Here is a 21,303-nt window from a genome sequence, read left to right on the forward strand (position 1 = left end):
TGGGCAACAGTGGATAAAGTGGAGAGTGATAAAATTGGATCCCATCTGCCCACATGAGACAGGCAGTGGACACAATCCACACTCTTCCCACTCCCCCCTAGGGCCTCTTTTCCATTCTCTTAGTTGTATGCCTCCCTCCCAGCAGCCAGCATCTGCTTCTCTCTGCTGCAGGACCACCCTCAGGCCCAGATCAACCTGCCTGCTGCATTTGGTAAACCTGTAATCCTGGGAAGACTTCACCCCCCAGGAGGCAGCTTCTATCTAGCCTCTGGCAGATAGTCTACCTACCTCTGCTCCTTCGCACTGGATGAAGACAACGCCAAGGTAATTTTGTATCAGTGCTCCTCATACTTTTATGGCTTGTATGAACTGGTTGGGTTTTGAGTTCAAATGCAGATTCTGAGGCAGGAGGTCTTGGAAGCTCCAGTTCCAACAAGCTCCCTAGGGACGCAATGCTGTCATCCACAGGTTCACTTTAAGCCAGCAAGGGTCTCTTGACAGAGCCCCTACAAGATCTAGCCCAAAACAACAGGCATCTATACTTCTTGGTGTACTGGAACAAGAGAAAATAAAATACCCCAGGGACAAAGTGTGGCTGGATAAGATGGATAAGATGTGGATCCATAGGCAGGCTACAGAAGGGCTCTCTCTGCCTGAATTTCCAGAAGTACACCAGGATTTAGGAATTCAGCTGACATTCCTGTAGTAGAAGTGTATTTGTGGGCTTAGAGACATAGGAAATTTCTATCCCCCTGACCACTCAGAGGCAGTGAGCTGCAACCTGTCTTTGAGCTGCAGGGAAGGGGCCACGAGCACACAGTGAGGCTGTGAAGGATACAGCTGTGCCTGACAGCTGGGGCGCCAAGGTGGGGTTTAGACCATTTCAAAAATTAATTTAAAAAAAAAAAAAAAAAAGGATGAGGCACCTGGGTGGCTCAGCAGTTGAACATCTGCCTTTGGCTCAGGGCGTGATCCCAGGGTCCTGGGATCGAGTCCTGCATCCTCCTTCTCCCTCTGCCTATGTCTGTGCCTCTCTCTGTGTGTCTTTCACAAATAAATAAATAAAATCTTTAAAAAAAAAAAAAAAAAGGAAAGAATGATTGTTGGCAGGAAGACTTGTGTGCCTTTAGTCTCTGTCAGAAGATTGCTTTGTTATACCATGTCACAGAGCACATAAGGGCTGTTCATCAGTCTAGTCCAGATGACAGCGCAGGAAGCAATTACCTGATAATGTGTCAAGGTTATGAGGCTGGAAAATGTCCTCTCCTCTGGGCTCCCACAACACTGTAAAACTACTGCTAGAACATTTACTTCTCCCCTTGGTTGTCATTCAATAAATATTCACTAAGTGCCAACGTGTGCCAGGCCATATTTTAGGCACTGGGGATCCGAGGATAATCAACACAGAAAAGTGTTCACAGAATGTATATGATAAGTGGGAAATATAAATGATAAATGCAGCAACAAACACAGATAAAATATATCAAATAACTGCCGAGGAGAAAATTAAAAAGGGGTGGAGTCAAAGCCAGGGACTTGGTCTTCAGAGCGAATGGTGAGGGGAGATGTCTTAGGCCAATCAGGCTGGTATACGAAAATACGACAGGCTGCCGGGGCTTCTAAACTATGGAAGTTTATTGCTCACGGTTCTGGAGGCTGGAAAGTTCAAGATCAAGGCTCCAGCAGATTCAGTACCTGGTGGGAGCCGGCTTCCTGGTTCGTAGAAAGCCATCTTCTTGCTGTGTCCTCACATGGCGAAGGGACAAGGAAGCTCTCTGGCATCTCTTTCATAAGGGTACTAATCCCATTTATGGGGGCTCTGCTCTCAAAACCTAATCATTTCCCAAAGTCCCTACCTCCAAATACCAGCACACTGAGAGAATAAGTTAAACATATGATTTGGGGGCCACATAAACATTCAGTCTGTAGCATGGGACCCCCTCGGAGGAGGTGACATGTAAGCTGAGATTTGACCAACTTCAGCTACGTGCCGAGGAGAAAGAACATAGCTGATGAAAGGACGGAGTAGTGCAAAGGCCCTGAGGCATGAATATACTTGGTAGTTTCAAGTATATGATCAGTGTCCCTGCAACAGAGGGGATAGGAGAAGAATTATTTGAAGAGATATGGGAGAAGAGTCAGATCACGTAAAACTTTATAAGCTATAGTAAGGAGTTTGGTTAAAACTTAATTTAGTTTGAGGGCAGCCCAGGTGGCTCAGCAGTTTGCCACTGCCTTCAGCCCAGGGCGTGATCCTGGAGTCCCAGGATTGAGTCCCACATCAGGCTCCCTGCATGGAGCCTGCTTCTCCTTCTGCCTGTGTCTCTGCCTCTCTGTGTCTCTCATGAATAAATAAATAAAAAATCTTAAAAAAAACAAAACTTAATTTAGTTTGATTTTTTTCCCTCAGTTTGGTAGTCAGCATCAATATGGACCTCAACGATCCTAATATCCTGGTATTCACGCCTATAAATAAACCCTTCCCACAATGACCTGGAGCTGGCTTGTATGACTAATAGAATAGAGCAGAAGTGGTGGTAGGTAGGTGACTTCTAAGGGTAGGTCATAAAGCCACTGCAGCTTCTGCCTTTGTCTTTGGAATAGCTTTAGGGGAAGCTGGCCACCATATTATAAGGACCCTTGAACAGTCTCATAGAGAGGCCCATGAGGAGAGAAACAAAGTTGTAAAAAAGCCTTCATACAGCTGCAGCCCCGGGCAATATCTGACAAACTCTGAGCTATGACCACTTACCTATCCCAAAAAGATATGCTTTATTCATGAACTACTTGAACGTAACCTTGCAGTTGAACCCTGCAAGGTTGAACTTGAACCCTAAATGCTTCAGTGCGCATCACCCAGTACTAGGGAACTTCTGCTCCATAACCACAATTAACACTACTACATAAAAATAATAATACTAATTCCATAATATCATCTAACATCCAGTCCATATTCAAATTTTCCAGTCGTCCAACAAATATCTCTCTGGGACTTTGGGGCCATTTGCATTGTGATGAAAATTCATGAGTAGGTCGTAAGCAAGAGATGGGCGTGGTCTGATTTGCATCTTCAAAGTTCAGTCTGACTTGTGTGTGGAGAATGGATTCGTTCAAATTAGTTTCCTTGGGCTGCTACAATAAATGATCACAAACTTGAATGTGTTGATATTTATTTATTTATTTATTTATTTATTTATTTATTTATTTATCACATATAAGAACCTATTTTCTCATGGCTCCGGGAGCCCAGAAGAAGGAAATCCATAGTGCCAGGCCAAAAATCAGCTGCCTCTTGCAGTGTCTGGTGGCCGCTGGCATGCCTTGGGTTATGGCTTCAACACTTACAACCTCTGCTTCTGTCTTCACATTGTCCTCTCTCTCTCTTATAAGGACACTTGTGACTGTATTTAGGGCCCACCCTGATAATCCAGGATAATCTCTCCTCTCAGCATTCTTCACTTAATCATATCTGCAAAGACTCTTTTTCCAAATAAGGTAACACTTATAGATTCTAGAGAATAGAACCCAATGTCTCTAGGAAACTTTATTCAGCTTCCTCCATGGACCCAGAGTAGAACTGGGAGGACCATTGGCAGCCACTGCCCATGTCCAGGCAAGATGTCTATGTCTTGGACCAGGATGGCGGTAGTGAAGAAAGAGCAGTTGGCAGATTCAGGGTAAGTGCTAATAGATTGGAGGGGGAGCAGTGGGAGGTGTGGGAGGAGGGCAAGAAATCAAAGAACCCCGCCCCCCAGCCTGCCTACCACCCCCACTAATCTCCACTAACAAGATTATCAACTCCTTGAGATCCTAAAGCCTTTCATTATGTCTTCACCTCTGGGACCCAGGCTGGGGCTTTCTTATAGTGGGTCTACACAATCGTTTAACTGAATTGAAAAGAGATACAGGGATCAGAGCACCAACTAGTCTCTTTGCCAGAGTGTAGCAATGTGCAGAAATGTCAGAAAAGCTCTGTTTGGGGTTGTTCTTTGAATGCTAGCGACCCAGTCTGAACCGCTCAACAAAACTTGTTCTTAAATTAGGGGTCCTGCTTCCCTTCTGTCTGACCTGGGTGGCTGCAGTAAGGAATCCGGAGAAATCTCTGAAAAAGATCTTTTACAAACTAAGCAAAAGCAATATACGTTTTTTTAAATTTTCTTTTAAACTGTCTTCAGTATGTTTAAATTCATTTGTTCTCACAGATTGTTTTAAGACCAACAGCTGACAGGCTTTGAAAAGCATTGATAAACATACAATTTCCTAATAACTTCACCTTTAGTATAAATGTGACTAAGGGCCCACATTCATTTGTGTAACTTAAACAAGGAAGTCTAAGACACGCGCGCGCACACACACACACACACACACACACACACAGTCTTTGAAGCCAGTAAAAATGATGCTCAGCCTCAGCCATATTCTGTGCAGTGCAAATGTCAAACACATTCTACGAACTTTCCAATGATAACGAAATCAACTTTCAACGTTCAAAAGACTGCCGATTATTAGACTTTATCTTAGGTCAACTAGTGTTGTTTGCTTTCCTTGGCTCTTATTAAAATAACCCTAAAGAAAGAAATGAGTTTCTATTTTCACTTATTTACTTAGTTCAAATATGGATACCAGGGGCACCTGGGTGGTTCCGTTGGTTAAGTGTCAGATTCTTGATCTCAGCTCAGGTCTTGATCTCAGGGTCATGAGTTTGAGTCTTGTGTTGGGCTCCACGTTGGGTATGGAGACTAAAGAGATTTGCTATGTTCAAATCTTCCTTGCCAATCTTACACAAGGTCTTCAAGTGGCTTCACAAAGCCTAGAGGGACACAGAGCCTCAGAGGGATGTTCTTGTCTGTCCCAAACTCAGGCAAAATTTTGCATGCCTAGCAAGTGCCAGCTCCCTAAAATAGCTCCACCCAATCACAGAAGCGCACCATGGAGGGAACAAAATCACCTTGACGGGGGATACAACCTTTGCAGATTTCATGTAGATCCACATCCTGCTCCTTCCATCTGTACCTACTTCCTTCCTACTCCTCCTAGTCCTGGCTCTTCATCTTATCCCTGCCAGTCCCCCTGGTTTCCCCTGGCTCCCCCTGGCTCTGAAGATCCATGTGGAAGCCAGCTTGACACCAAGGAGTACTGCTGGGACCCAATTCAGGCATCCCCTCTCTAACACCTGGATCTGGAGGTTCAGGTTAGAGCTACTTAGGATTTCAGTTGGATCTCAGGGTGGCTTCCAACCTGGGGCAGGAGATAAGCGGTGTAGAGAACAGAAATTAGGCATGAATCGTTCAGCAAATGCTGACGTCTACCACATGACTGACCATGTCTAGTGCACTGGAGATTCAGTGGTGAACCAGCCATAATCTCTGTTCTCAAAGAGTTTATTTACACTCCAGGAAGGAGGCAGGTGGAGATGAATGCACAAGTCACTCTGGGAACACAAGTGGTAGGCATTCAATTCAGTATCAGGAGGGGAGAAAATATGGGGTTGCCAGAGATGGGGTTGCCAGATTTAGTAAAGAGTAACACAGGATACTCTGTTAAATTTGAATTTCACTTAAAAAAACAAATAATTATTTGGAGTAAGCATATTTCGTGCAATATTTAGGGGTATACTTAGAGGAAAAAAAATATTCATTGTTTATCTGAAATTCACAGGTGACTGGGCATCGTATGTTTTTATTTCCACCTCCAAAAGATGATTTGACTCAGCCTACAAAACTGAATCCCCAAATTTTCAAGGGTGGATCTTGCAAGTGGGCAGAAAAGAGGCAAATACCTATGTCATGCAGTTTGAAAGATAATTACTTCCAAAGCCCCCCCCCCTTTTTTTCTCACTTCCACCTATTGGTAAAGGTATTTATAATCCTATCTAGAAATTAGCTCTTTGGCATTATCTGACTTTTAAGTTTTCTAGTAAAGAGGTAGAAAAAAGAAAACCAGGAAAACTAATGCAGCTTAATATAAGAAGGAACCTTCTAGAATTAAAAAGTTGGGGAGTAAAAAAATAAAATAAAATAAGCTGGGGAGTATTAGGAAGTGAGCTGTCACAGATATTCAAGAATCAGTCAAATGTAAAGGAGATATGACGGGCTCAGTTGGATCCGGTGGTAGCAAGCTTTGTCTATAAAGGAGTAAAACAGTAAATATCTTTGGCTTTGTGAGCCACGTGGTCTCTCACAACTGCTTACCTCTGCCATTGCTGCCATTTTGTAGCACACACACACAAAAAATGTATAAATGCATGGGCATTGTATTCCAATAAAACTTAATTTTCCAAAAATGGACGTCAGGGTAGATTTGGTACAATTTGCTGACTCCTGTCTCAGATAATCTCCATCATCTTGTTCAAGCCTCAGATTCGCTGACAAGTTAAAATTTTCAAAATGCAAACACCCCCAACAGTGGTCCCTCATCAGTTTGAACTTGAGCCTGGAATGAGTCTTCAAGTAAGGCCCATGAGAATGGACATGGGTGGGCCCCAGGGATGGTCAGGAAGAGGTCAGTGTGCAAGGGAGGAGAAAGGATTGAGGAAAAAAGTTGACCTTCAGAGTAGAGATGACTGGGAGCCAGAGAGTGTCCCTACATGGCCATCTCCCTACCACCCACACCCCCACCAGCGGATGGAGACCAGGAACAAGGGGAGCGATAGTTGCTTCAACCACCCACGTGTTGAAATGAATGGTGTTGATGCACGTTCACAGCAAGAATGGAGGAAAAGCCACCTCAGCGTCCCAGGGGTGAACAGGTCAAAAGCCAACACCCGTCAGTCCCCCAGAGTAGGGGCCTCTGTTCACCAAGGAGATCCTGCTCTCTAGAAGGTATTGAGAAGGAATAAAATAAGACTTCAAGGGGTTAATAAAAGAGAGAAAAGAGAACTTTAGCATTTTTTCCTTTGCCTTCTCAAAATTCAATCCATCTACTGCCTTCATTTTATGTCATTCTGAAATCACCCAAGAATTAAGAGAGAATTTTGTTCCTAAAGCCCTAGATGTTAGGAAGCTCTTCCTAAGTCATGCTGGCCCATTTTCTGGTGCCACTATCAGTGCCACCACCCTGTAGACTCTGCTACCCATTACCAAGGCTCTGCCACACAGCCTCCCGCACCCCCAAAGCTTCAGTCCTCACTCAGACCCTGACAAATTGCTCCTAGGGCCCCCCACCATGAGTTAACGACTCCTTTGATGGCTTTATTCTTCCACTCACTCAGACACTCCAGAGGGGCCTTCAGCTCTCCAGGGGGGAGACCCACATAGCACCTTCTCCCTGAGCTGCTGCTCTATGGCTCTGCAGGACTAGGGCTCTGCTTGGTCCTAAAAGGAGAGTGTGCAGAGGAGATCTTGTCTGGGCTTGGTCATCCTACTCCCTTCTGTTTTCCCTCTTCCTGTTTCTCCCCACAAAGGAAAACAAGACATTGAGGAATGCAAGCATCTGGGCTTTTGTGGGGTAAAGTGTGTGAGTTTGGGGGCTCATGGATGTCTCCTATGTCCTGTCTGGCCCAGCATGCAGACTTTATCAGATCATTTACCCATAACAGACACTCAAAAATTGCAGATTTGTAGCAAATGGTTTAACTCAGTACCTTTAAATGTCTAAATGCATAATACAGAAAAAATAGCTAACTTGCACATCATTCTTAGGTATCAAAACATTTCATATTTGGGGCAGCCCGGGTGCTCAGCGGTTTAGCGCCGCCTTCAGCCTAGGGCCTGATCCTGGAGACCCGGGATTGAGTCCCATGTCGGGCTCGCTGCATGGAGCCTGCTTCTCCCTCTGCCTGTGTCTCTGCCTCTCTCTGCGTGTCTCTCCTGAATAAATAAATAAAATCTAAAAAATACAAATTCGTATTTGTAAATTTAGCAAGGGTATCTGCTCAGAAGCAGCTATTTTCCTATTTACCAACATGATAGAAACGTGTCAACATCCTTAAATTTTTTAAAAAATTTTAATTACCTACATTTAACATAACAGTGTATATCAGTTTCAGGTGTGGATACAGTGATTCAACAATGCTTCACTTTACTCAACGTTCATCATAAGTGTACTCTTAATCCCTTTCACCTATTTCACCCATTCCACACACCCCCCCATTAACTCCCCTCTGGTAACCTTCTGTTTGTTCTCTATAGTTAAGAGTCATTTTTTGAAGACGGTTGTCTCTTTTTTACTTTGTTTTTTGTCTTGTTTCTTAAATTCTACATATGAATGAAGTCATATGGTATTTGTTTTTTCTCTCAATGGCTTATTTTGCTTAGCATTATACTCTCTAGATCCACCCATGTTGTTATAAATGGCAAGATTTCATCTTTTTTATGGCCAAGTTATATTCCATTATATCACATATATATTATATATGCATCACATCTTCTTTATCCATCTATCAGTTAGTCCACTTGGGTTGCTTCCGTAATTTGGCTATTGTAAATAATGCTGCGATAAACATGGGGGGCATGTATACCTTTGAATTAGTGTTTTCAAATTCTTTGGGTAAATACCCAGTAGTGCAATTACTTCATCATAAGGTAGTTCTATTTTTAACTTTTTGAGGAACCTCCATACCGTCTTCCACAGTGGCTGCACCAGTTTGCATTCCCACCAACAGTACTCAAGTGTACCTTTTTCTCCACATCCTGGCCAACACTTTTTGTTTCCTGTGGTTTTGATTTTAGGCATTCTGACAGGTTAAGATATGGTATGTTAATTGCAGCATTATTTACAATAGCCAAATTACGGAAGCAACCCAAGTGGACTAACTGATAGATGGATAAAGAAGATGTGATGCATATATAATATATATGTGATATAATGGAATATAACTTGGCCATAAAAAAGAGGAAATCTTGCCATTTATAACAACATGGATGGATCTAGAGAGCATAATGCTAAGCAAAATAAGCCAGTCAGAGAAAAGACAAATACCATTATCTCATTGTAGTTTTGATTTGCATTTCCTTGGTGATGAGTGATGTTGAGCATCTTTTCATGTGTTTTTGGCCATATGGATATCTTTGGAGAAATATCTATTTATGTCTTCTGTCCATTTTTCATTGGATTATCTCATTTTTTGATGTTGAGTTGTATAAGTTCTTTATATACTTTGAATACTAACGTTTATTGGATATGTCATTGGCAAATATTTTCTCTCAATTCAGAAGGTTGTTGTTTAGTTTTGTTGGTTGCTTCCTCTACTGTGCAGAAGCTTTTTAATATAATTCCATTATATTTTAATATAATGTTTGCTTCTCACCTCAGAGGACATATCTCGGAAAATGTTGCTACATGTGATGTCAGAGAAATTCTTGCCTGTGCTCTCTTCTAGGATTTTTATGGTTTCAGGTCTCACATTTAGGTCTTTAATTCATTTTGTTAATATTTTGTTGAGGATTTTTGCATCTCTATTCATCAGAGATATTGGCCTGTAGTTCTCTTTTTTTGAAGTGTCTCTGTCTGGTTTTGGTGTCACTGTAAGCGGGCCTCACAGAATGAATTTAGAAACTTTCCTTCCTCTTTTATTTTTTGGAATAATTTGAGACGAATAGATATTAACTCTTCTTCAAATGTTTGGTAGAATCTACCTATGAAGCCATCTGGTCCTAGACTTGTTTGTTGGGAGCTTTTTGATTACAGATTCCATTTCATTGCTGACTATTGGTCTGTTCACATTTTCTTTCTTCCTGACTCAGTTTTGGGAAGTTATATTTTTCTAGGAATTCATCTATTTCTTCCAGGTTGTCCAATTTGTTGGTATATAATTTTTCATAATCTCCTTTTATTTTGTGGTGTTGGTTGCTATTTCTCCTCTTTAATTTCTGATTTTATTTGAGTCCTCTCTCTCTCTTTTAAGGAGTCTGATTAAAGGTTTATCAATTTCATTGATCTTTTCAAAGAATCAGCTCTTGCATTGATCAATCTGTTCTACTGGGGTTTTTCTTTCTTTTTTTTTTTTATTTTATTTATGATAGTCACAGAGAGAGAGAGAGAGAGAGAGAGAGAGAGAGGCAGAGACATAGGCAGAGGGAGAAGCAGGCTCCATGCACCGGGAGCCCGACGTGGGATTCAATCCCCGGTCTCCAGGATCGCGCCCTGGGCCAAAGGCAGGTGCTAAACCGCTGCGCCACCCAGGGATCCCCTCTATTGGGGTTTTTCTTGTTTGTTTGTTTCTATTTTGTTTATTTCTGCTCTGACCTTTATTATTTCTTTCCTCCTACTAGTTTTGGGCTTTCTTCTTTTTCTAGCTCCTTTAGGTTTAAGGTTAGGTTTCTATTTGAGATTTTCTCTTGAGGTAGGCTTGTATTGTTATCAACTTCCCACTTAGAACAGCTTTTGTTGCATCCCAAAGATTTCGGATTATTGTACTTTCATTTTCTTTTATCTCCGTGTACTTTTTGATTTCCTCTTTGATTTTTTTGTTTAAACCATTCATTGTTTAGTAGCATGTTATTTAACCTCCATGTATTTGTGTGTTTTGTCTGGATTTTCTTACTGTGGCTGGTTTCTAGTTTTGTGATTTTCTAGCATTGTGGTTGGAAAAGATGCATGATATGACTTTGACCTTTTTTGAATTTGTTGAAACTGGTTTTGTGGCCTAATATGTGATCTATTCCAGATAATGTTTCATGTGCACTTAAGAAGAATGTGTGAATGTGATTCTGCTGTTTTAGGATGGAATGTTTTGAATGTATCTGTTAGAGCCATCTAGTCCAATGTGTCATTCAAAGCCACTGTTTCTTCGTTGACTTTCTGTTTGGATAATCTATCCATTGATGTAAGTGAGGTGTTAAAGTCTCCTACTATTATTCTATTACTATGGATTACTTCCTTTATGCTCATTTTTAACTGCCTTATATACGTGGGTGCTCCCATATTAGGTGCATAAATATTTACAATCAAGATACCTTCTTGTTGGATTCCATTTTTGATTATATAGTGTCCTTGTTGTTTCTTGTTACAGTCTGTTTTAAAGTCTATTTTGTCCAATTTAAGTATTGCTACCCTGGCTTTCTTTTCATATCCATTTGCATGATAAATGCTTTTCCATCCCTTCACTTTCAATCTGCATGCGTCTTTAGGTCTGAAATGAGTCTTTTGTAGGCGGCATAGAGATGAGTCTTTTTTTTAAATCCATTCTGTCACCCTAGGGCTTTTTAAAAAAGATTTTATTTATTCATGAGAGACACACACGGCAGGGGGGTGGGGAAGGGGTGCGGGGCGGGGGGCTGAAAGAGACACAAGCAGAGGGAGAAGCAGGCTCCATGCAGGGAGCCTAAGGTGGGACTTGATCCTGGATCTCCAGGATCAGGCCCTGGGCCGAAGGTGGCGCTAAACTGCTGAGCCACCGGGCTTGCCCCACCCTAGGGCTTTTGATTGAAGTGCTTAGTCCATTCACATTCAAAGTAATTCTTGATAGGTATGTACTTATTGCCATTTTTGATACCTGTTTTATAGTTATTTTTGTTGTTCGTCTCTGTCCCTTTCTTTTTTTAAAAAAAAAAAATATTTTATTTATTTATTTGAGAGACTGAGAACACTAGTGGTGAGGAGAGGCAGAGGCAAGGGAAAAGCAGACTCCCCGCTGAGCAGGGAGCCCAACTTGAGACTCCATTCCAGGACCCTGAGATCATGACCTGAGCCAAAGGCAGATGCTTAACTGACTGAACCTCCCAGTTGCCCCTTCCCTGTTCCTTTCTTCTCTTGCTCTCTACTCTCAGTTTGCTGGCTTCCTTTAGTGATATGCTTGGATTCCTTTCTTATTATTATTTGCATATCTATTACTGGTTTTTTATTTGTGGTTACACTAGGTTTGTATATAACATCTTATGTATATCATAGTCTATATTAAGTTGATGGTCATTTAAGTTTGACACCATTCTTTATTCCTCTCCTTCAGCCCCCATGTTTTAAGTGCATGATGTCATAATTTATGTCTTTCTATTTTGTGAATCCATTACCTGGCATTTATAGATACATTTAATTTTACTGCTTTTGTGCTTCCTATTTTTCTTATTCTTATTTATGGTCTTTCCTTTCCAATTCAAAGAGTCTCCTTTAACATTTCTTGTAGGTCTGGTTTAGTGGTCATGAATTCCTTTAGCTATTGTTTATCTGGAAAGCTCTTTCTGTTCTGAATGATAGCCTTGCTGGATAGAGTATTCTTGGTTGCAGTTTTTTTTTTTTCCTTTTAGCACTTCAAATCATGCCACTCCTTTCTAGCCTATAAAATTTCTACTGAAAAATCAGCTGATAGCCTAATGGGGTTTCCCCTATACATAACCATTTTCTTTTCTCTCGCTTCTTTTAAAATTCTCTCTTTATCACTATTTTTTTGCCATTTTAATTACTACATGTCTTAGTGTGGACTTCCTTGGGTTGACTTTGTTGGGGGTTCTCTGTGCCTTCTGGATCCTGATTTCCATTTCCTGCCCCAGACTCAGAGTTTTCGATGATTATTTCCTCAAATTTCCTGCCCCCCTTTCTCCCTCTTCTCTTTCTGGGATCCCTATAATGTAAAAATTAATGTTATTACACTTAATGGTGTCACTGAATTCTGTAAATTTATTTTCATTTTGTTTTTTTTCTTCTCTCACCTGCTCAGCTTGATTGCTTTCCACTACTCTGTCCTCCATTCTTCTGCTCCTCTAGTCTACTATTTATTATGTCTGGCATATTTTTAATTTCAGTTATTGAGTTCTTCATCTATGGTTGGTCCTTTTTTATGTTTTCTATCTCTTTGTTAAAGGTCTCAATGAGGGGCACCTGGGTGGCTCAGTCAGTTAGGTGTCTGCCTTTGGCTCAGGCCATGATCTCAGGGTCCTGGAACTGAGCTCCCTGCTCAGTGGGGAGTCTGCTTCTCTCTTTCTCTCTGCTCTTCCTCCCTGCCCCCACTCATTCTCTCTCTCTCTCTCTCAAATAAATAAAATCTTTTAAAATAAATAAATAACATAAAGGTCTCACTGAGGCTTTACACTCTTTTATCAAGCTCATTGAGTGTCTTTATGATCCTTACTTTAAATTTTCTATCAGGCATATTACTTATCTCCCTCTGTATCTCTCTTGCTGTGATTTTGTCCTGTTCTTTCATTTGGGACATATTCATCTGTCTCCTCATTTTGTCTAATTCTCTGTGTCTGTTTCTATGTGTTAGGAAAGTCAGCTGTATCACTGATTGTCGAAAGTACTGACCTTATGAAGAAGAGGTCATGTGGTACCCTCTCTTCTGTTCACTACAACTTGGCACTTCAGGAGTGTGTCCTGTGTGTTTCATGCACCCTACTGTTGTGGCTGAACCACTTTTGCCTTCAGCCCATTCATTTGCAATGGCTATCTTTGCCTGCTGTGGGCAAGATTTGGTCCCTGTGTTGTTATTGGGCCATTCTGGGGCCACCTTGGGCTTGAGTTGAGTCAGACCAGGTATTTATCAAAGATGCAATAGTACTAGGATGCCTAGGTAGGTCAGCAGTTGAGCATCTGCCTTTGGCTCAGGGTGCAATCCCAGGTCTGGGGATCGAGTCCTGCATCAAGCTCCCTACAAGGAGCCTGCTTCTCCCTCTGCCTGTGTCGCTGCTTCTTTCTATGTCTCTCATGAATAAATAAATAAAAATCTTTAAAAAGAAAAAAGCATGCAGTAGTACTGAACTGCAGGGTGTTTTTCTCGTGTTGTACCCTGAAAAGCTTTCATTGGTAAGCAAGACCTGCAGTCAGATCAGATGTCTGCCTCCAGCCCACTGCTGTAGTCAAACTGGTGTATGTATGGTTATCTTCCCCTCTCCCCAGGGTAGGAGTTACTTTGGAGGGGTGCTGACCTTTATTGGGGCTGCTTGCACACTGCCAGGTTTGTGGCATCACTTTGGACCAGCTCTAGCCAATGGCTTATTGGAGGGGACAAGTCCACAGAAAATGGAGAAGGCAGAGCTTGTAGTGTTAGCAGGTTTGTAGGAGGGGGCCTGGAGCCAAGGCCTGGGCAGAGGGGGTATGTCTGCAGGAGAACAAAGGGGTAGAGGGCACCGTTAGCAAGTTAAGTAGCAAGTGTTCCTACAGGTGTATCTTGGCTAGGCAGCAGGGGAGGGAAACGCTGCCAGGCAGCTCCTTTGTTCCGGGAGAAGTCTTCCAATGATCCCTGCCCCTCCAGCACATGCTCTGAGATTAGTAAAAAACAAAAAGTCACCCTCTTGTATAGCCCAGGTGTTTTCCAAACTGCTGCTTCTATGCTATATCTCTGTAGCGCTATTTGTTGTATGTCTCTTTAACAGCAGGGACTCAGTTTCCTTTCTCCTTTCTAGCTCCCCCAGAGCACAGCCTGCTGATTTTGGAAGTTCCAGGTGGTAAGCCCCACTGATTGTGAGAATTTGTGAAATTACACCCCTCTGGTCTTCAAAGCCAAATGTCATGGGGATTTGTCTTCCCCATATGGGTTCCCTATGCCTGGAGTGCTGGATGTGAGGGTCCAGTTAGCTCCTACCTACATCTCCACCCTTCCTAGCCTCTTCAGAGTGGGCTCTTCTCTACACTTATCTGTGGAGAGTCTATTCTGCCAGTCTTTGGGGTGTTTTCTGGGTTCTCTACATGGCTGTGGATGTTATCTAGTGGGTGTATCCCTAGATACACCATGTGGATGTATCCATGGGATGGAGTGAGTTTAGGGTCCTCTCATTCCACCATCTTCCCCAGAAGTGTCAGCAATCCTTATGTGTCAGCATTTTAACACCCTGTACGGCCATACTAGGAACACCAACTGAATATTAGCCTTGCTATCCCCAGAAAGGACTGGAAGACAGTTTGGGACAGATAATGTCTCATTGGAACTCATAATTAAATGTGGTTTGCCTACTATGTGAAGAACTACTTCAGAAGGTAAAGGATACAGAATTGTTTCCAATCTCAATATGAGACTCACACAGAGCTTCTGAGTACAGGGGCCTCAGGCCTTCCATTCACTGCATGGGTAGCCTGCAGCCAGGTGTGACACAGACTAAGCTTGCCTCAGCTGCTCCTTTATCTCACCCTTCTCTGCACATGTGCTCCTTCTTGGCTTTGGCCCTCTTCACCCCTGGGTGCTCTGTCTGATGTTCCCTATCTGAGATGCCACCAATGCTCCCAGAGCATTTCATGCTCTTGATACATTTATTCTACATCAAAATGCCCTGCCCTGTGTCTCTTTCCCTCAGCTCTCCGCTCTGCTTAGAAACTGAGAAACCCATCTGCATTCAGCTGCCTACAGTTGAAAGTGTGGTCTTTTCCAAAGGCATCTGAATCATAAAAACTGATGTGAATGCCTTCAAAAGATAAGCTCTTCAGAGTCCATAAAGGTAATTTTTAGGGGAGAAAATCTTCCAAGTATGCTATACAGTTGGGGGGGGGGCTGGTTCTATCGATTATGCGCAAATAATCCTAAATCCCAGGAACACATCCTTACCATGGTCTGTGGGCCTGAGTAAATAAATAAAAAGGGCATCGCACTGGCCACACCCCTTCAACGTTCACAAAGCAGCACCTTACCACCCCGGGACCCCCAACTGGTGACACCTAAGCCAGTTGTCTGGTGCTATGACTCAGCCAGAACCAAGGGTCTAAACTTGAGGACCATCTCATCAGAACTCAGACGTGACCTGAGATCAAGGGAGCTACAGTGTAGAAATGAGGGGGGAAGGGAGACAGAGAAGAGGACCTTGTCTCAGAATATCCTTCTCCCACTCACCTTCTGTCATTCCTACAACCCACTGAATCATAAGAGCTTCTCAAGATTCCAGTATCAATAAGAATAAACACAGCCCCTGGGAAATACTATAACTCAGTGTGTATTCATCTTTCCCAAATATTTTTGAGTATTAGGAAAATGCAAGACATCTACAGTTGTATCATTGAACAGTAATCAAAAATACATCCCAAAGCCTCCAAGTCTTTATCATGTCATCTTTTCACCATCACTTCTCTGCCTTTATCACAATCTGAAGTTAGGTCATCTATTTGTCCACTTGTCTGCTTGCATCCGCTCTTGTCTCCCCCAGCATGTACCTCACAAGGGAAGAGATCCGACCTGGACCATCACTATAATCCCACTGCCTAGAACAGTATCTGCATGAAACAGCACTCTGAATATTTTGTAGAATAAATGAAATTAATATGCTGCTGCTGCTACTGCTGCTGTTGATGATGATGATGATGATGATGATGATGATGATGATGATAGCTAACCCTGGCAGTACCTATGCCGTGCAACACACTGTTCTGGTCTCTCTACATATATTATTTTATTTAGTCCTTACAATCCAATGAGGCAAGTGCTGTCATTATTCCCATTTACTCGGAATGTTGAGCAAAATGCCCAAGGTCACACAGTTAGTGAATGATAGAACCAAACTGCAAACCCAGGTGACCTGGCTCCAGAGCCCATGATCTTTACCACTTCACTGCACTGCTCTGCAAAGGGAAGCAAGACAGACCTGGTCCCTTAGAGAAAAGTCTTATGGGGAACTTGAAACACGAGATGAATGGCCATCTTACAAGCTAGGATGTGATAAATGCAATGAGAAGCCATAGACTAAGTGATGGGTTAGTTCAAGAGGCTCAAGAATATCCTTACTTGACAGAGATCAAGAGGGAGAATAGGGTCCAGGTGCCCTTGAGTTATGGAGAGGACCGACAGGAAAATATGGGGAGAAAAATGTCCCAGTAAAAGGGGATTGCATGACAAAAAACATAAAGTACAACATGTGAAGCCACATTCAGAGACTGGTGTGAGGAAGAAAGAGACTCCGGTCTGGCTGGAGCCCAGGACGTTCAGGGCAGGGAACTAAGTGGTGGAAACTGAGGCTGGTTGGGGGAGGCAGTGGGATGTAGGTGTTTCACATGGAAGGGGGTGACATGATCTGAAATTTACCTATGAAATGCCCATCTGTTCTAGCTGGGTGACCAGGAATAATGGCCACTGAGACACTGGGGACCCAGGAGGTGGGCAGTTTGTACAGAGGATGAGGAACGTCATTACCAGCAGTCAAGGTTAAGGGGGTGGGAGACTCAGCTGGACACGATCAGAGGACCAGGTGACATCGTTGGTTTGCTGAGCAAGAAGGAGGGAGCAGAGGGAGAGGAGAGATAGGCCACTGAACTGAGAACAGGTTGGGCTCCAGAGACACTTAATTTGTTTGACAACTTTGCTCTGGACTGTCCCTGTTCATAGATGTCATTTAAATTCTGAACCTCAGGCCTTCGTGCTGAGACTTTCTTTCCTTTGTTCTTCCTCCCAGTTTATGAAATGCCCCCTGCAAATCTCATCCTTTTGGAGCTTCTCAGGCCCCTGGGTTTTCTGTTAAATTTAAATAAAACATAAAGTATCTACTACTGATCAGTGGTGCTATTTTAAATGCCCTGAGGCAAAACAAATTTCATGCCAGGAGTACACCCTTCGAATCCGCAAAGTGAAGTTTTTGTAAGGAAAAGGGAGCAGATGAGCCATGGTTCTGGGCTAAACCAATGAAAAGATGTTTACCAACGGCGACTATTTTGCTGTCGGCAATTAGAGAAAGTTGACATCTAGAGAAAGAAGTAGAACAAGAGTAGTGAACCAAAGGATGCTCCCCAGTGTCCGTAGGAACAGAGCAGGACCTCCAACCCACCCATGGCAAGCATTCCAAGTGCTCATTCCCAAGGCACCGGGGCTACCCAGAGTCACGCCTATGGGAGCCATGGAATGGATAGTAATACAAGGCACACAGACCCCACGTCATTCAGTTTCCTTGTCCTTGTAAGGGATGGATCTTAACCCAAACTGACTCAGGAGCACGAGTTGGTTCATGTAACGAAAAGCACAGATTCTGGAAAGCTCCGCTAGGCCCAGATGCTCAAGGAAGGCATCATTTCTTTGTGTTTCCAACTCATGCTTCTGTTCTCTCCAGCCTTAGATTGTACACCACCCCCACGTCCCATGTAGTAGCAAAAGCTCCCCCCAGCGATTTGAAATGTGGGTCCCACAAGCTTAGTGAGGCCAGGAGAGAATGCCTCTTTTCCAGTAGTGAAGCCAAAGTGCTGGGATGGGGGTGGTTACTTTGGTTTGGGTCATGGATCCATTCCTTTTTTTTTTGTTTTTAATAAATTTATTTTTTATTGGTGTTCAGTTTGCCAACATATAGAATAACACCCAGTGCTCATCCCATCAAGTGCCCCCCTCTTAGTGCCCGTCACCCAGTCACCCCCACCTCCCACCCACCTCCCCTTCCACCACCCCTAGTTCGTTTCCCAGAGTTAGGAGTCTCTCCTGTTCTGTCTCCCTCTCTGATATTTCCCACTCATTTTCTCTCCTTTCCCCTTTATTCCCTTTCACTATTTTTTATATTCCCCAAATGAATGAGTCCATATAATGTATGTCCTTCTCCGATTGACTTATTTCACTCAGCATAATACCCTCATGGGTCCATTCCTAAGCCATTTTGCACACAGAGGTCAACAAGAATGCAGAGATGGTCAGTCTGCAAAGGAAATGCTTTGTAGCTTTTCTGTTTTCTGGGCCTGCATAAGATCCAAAACCAAAGGCTGAGAAACAGGAAGAGAAAAAGCAGTGAGATTAGGCCGGTTTCCTGCAACATTGTTAATGAAGGCCACAATAGCACTGTTTGATACTAAAAGGAATTCAGCAGCGGAAGAAATTCAGTTAGCAAATAACAGGGAACACTCCTGTCCTAAGTGCCAGGCATTGTTCTAAGGACTTTTCACACTTAAAAAATTCTTCTTTACTCCTAAATACTTCAGTGAGCACTTCCTAAAAACAAGGACATTCTCTCACGTGCCCCAAGTACAATTGCCAAAATCAAAAATTTAACAAAGTTGTAACACTGTTACCTAATATTCAGACCTGAATCCTATTTAGCACTAGGATTGGTAAAAGCAATCCCGGATCTCACATCGCCATGAGTCATTATGTCTGTCTCAGCAACTTTAATCTGGACTGCTCCTTGTTCCTAAGTCTTTGTCTTTCATGGCGCTCACCTTTTTTTTTTTTTTTTTTTTGAGATTTTATATATTTATTTGAGGGAGAGTGAGTGAAAAGAGAGAGCACATGAGCAGGGGGAGGGGCAAAGGCAGAGGGAGAAGCAGGCTCCCCACTGAGCGGGGAGCACAACAGCAGGACTTGATCCCAGGACCCTGGGATCATGACCTGTGCCAAAGGCAGACACTTAGCCAACTGAACCACCCAGGTACCCTGACACTCACCTTCTTAAAGAGTACAAGGAAGTTATTTTTTGGAATATCCCTTAATGTAGGTTTGTCTGCTATTTCTTCACAATGAGATTTAGTTCGTATGTATTTCGTGGAGAGTCTCACGGAAGTCATGCTACCTTTCTCAATGCATCCCATTGGGAGGCATATGTCACTTGATTTTATATGCTCCAAATCATTTATACCTCACAACAACCCAAGAACTAGATATTCTTCTTCTCCTCCTTCCCTTCTTCTCCTCTTCCTCCTCCTTCTCTCTTCCAATTTTACAGAAGATGACATTGAGATATAAAGAAGCTAAGTAACCTCATTAAGAGATGAAAAAGGTAGTGAATATTAGGATTTGAATCCAGGTGATGAGGCTCCAGGATTTATGCTCTTAACCACTCATTTATGCTGCCTCTCAGAAGGGCTGCTCTCAGGTTATCTTGCCTCTGTAATAGAATGGGTTGGGATGACACCATTGTCACTACGTGAGAAAGAAGTGCCCTACTTCCATGCCCAGCACATGCTTTGTGTGCATTATCCTGCTTCATCCTCACAACAACCCTTTGAGCTGGTCCCATCATCACATCTACTGTCAAGCTAATGCTCAGACCACATAAAAACAGAGGGGAGGAGTAGGGTCCAGCTCAGGTCTGACCCACCTCACAACCTAAATACCTATGCACTGTATGCTCTTGGCATCTGCCACACATGCTCTGCTGCTTTGCATCCAGGAAGAGGAAGGCTCTTTGGTTTTCATAATCACTGGTGTTTACAGTCCTAGGAGTTTCCTAACGCTGGCCTTCGGCCTTCAAAATATATTGAAATCAACTGATCTTCTCTTGCAGAGGAAACTATGTCGGCCCAGCTGAAGAACCTGTCTGGCCAGCAAGGTTACAGAAACCATCTGGGATTGGAAGATCCACTGGTGTCCCAGAGACAGCACTGAAAGTCCAGCTTGCCATCAAGGTGAACAGGAAAACTGGAAACCTTAGACACAAAGCCAAGTCAACATGAGCCAGAATCAAGCAGAAACCAGATTGGAGGAAGGCTCGAGGGCAGGAGAGAACAAAGAGGTCCAAGAACACTGCCAAGGGCTGAAGAGCTGCAGCCCATTATGACCCCTCGTTAATCGGTTTCCTAGGTTTGCTTTCACAGCATCCACATCTCCTCTTTTCCACTGGTTTTATCAGAAACATTTGCCCCTGCAAATAAAGACCGAAGTCAAAAGTGACAAGAGAAAATGCTAGATCTTTCTCTTCTCGGTTCACGGAGACCCAGACTTAATCCTATTCATTAGTGACCTTCTCAAAGAATATGATGTGGAGTTGACTTTTGAACATAGAGCATGAATGTTTAATGTCAATGATCCATCTCTGGACACACAAAATATTTTTAAAATAGCATAAATTACAAGTGCACTGTGCTTTAAGGGAAGTAATAAAATTTAAATCTAAACCTATGAAACAATGAAGTTTAGAACAATGAAATCTAAACCTATGAAACAATGAACAATAAATATATCAGCATGTGGGTATTCATCTAGCCTCAGAAGGATTCATCAGGCATGTCTATTAGTGAACTCCCTGAGAGCATTTAAAATAAGGTTTGATCTACAAGCAACTTTTCAGGAAAATGGATATTGAATAAGAGAAGAAACACCGTGGCTGCAAGAAAAAAATGTTTAGTGATTTGCTTACTAACATCACTGATTTCCTGAAACTCTTTAAGAATCATGTATAATATTAACCAACAAAATTATCATACAAGGCCCATGAACTGAGGAAAGTGTTTACTTTCCAAGTTAGTGACAGTGTCCTGGCATTTTTAGAACTTCTACTCTTGTGAAGTCACATGCTACTCCATGAGGATACTGATTATTTCTTTCAGCAAGGAAAATGCAAGACACTTGGAAAACTAAGGTAAAGGCAAAAACGTGTTGTCAATTTTGCTATATTTCACCCCTGATCTGTTCTTGAATTTGAATCCATGGTAAAAATGAGCTTGAAACCTTATGAGGCAGGAGAAATTTTGTTGGTGCTTTGGGATTAAGTCTGGAGAGATCCTATACCAGGAGGAAAATTCTGACCTGAGTGCTCAGGATTTCTCTTC

Source organism: Vulpes lagopus, chromosome 8, assembly GCF_018345385.1.
Source record: "Vulpes lagopus strain Blue_001 chromosome 8, ASM1834538v1, whole genome shotgun sequence".
Lineage (NCBI taxonomy): Eukaryota > Metazoa > Chordata > Mammalia > Carnivora > Canidae > Vulpes > Vulpes lagopus.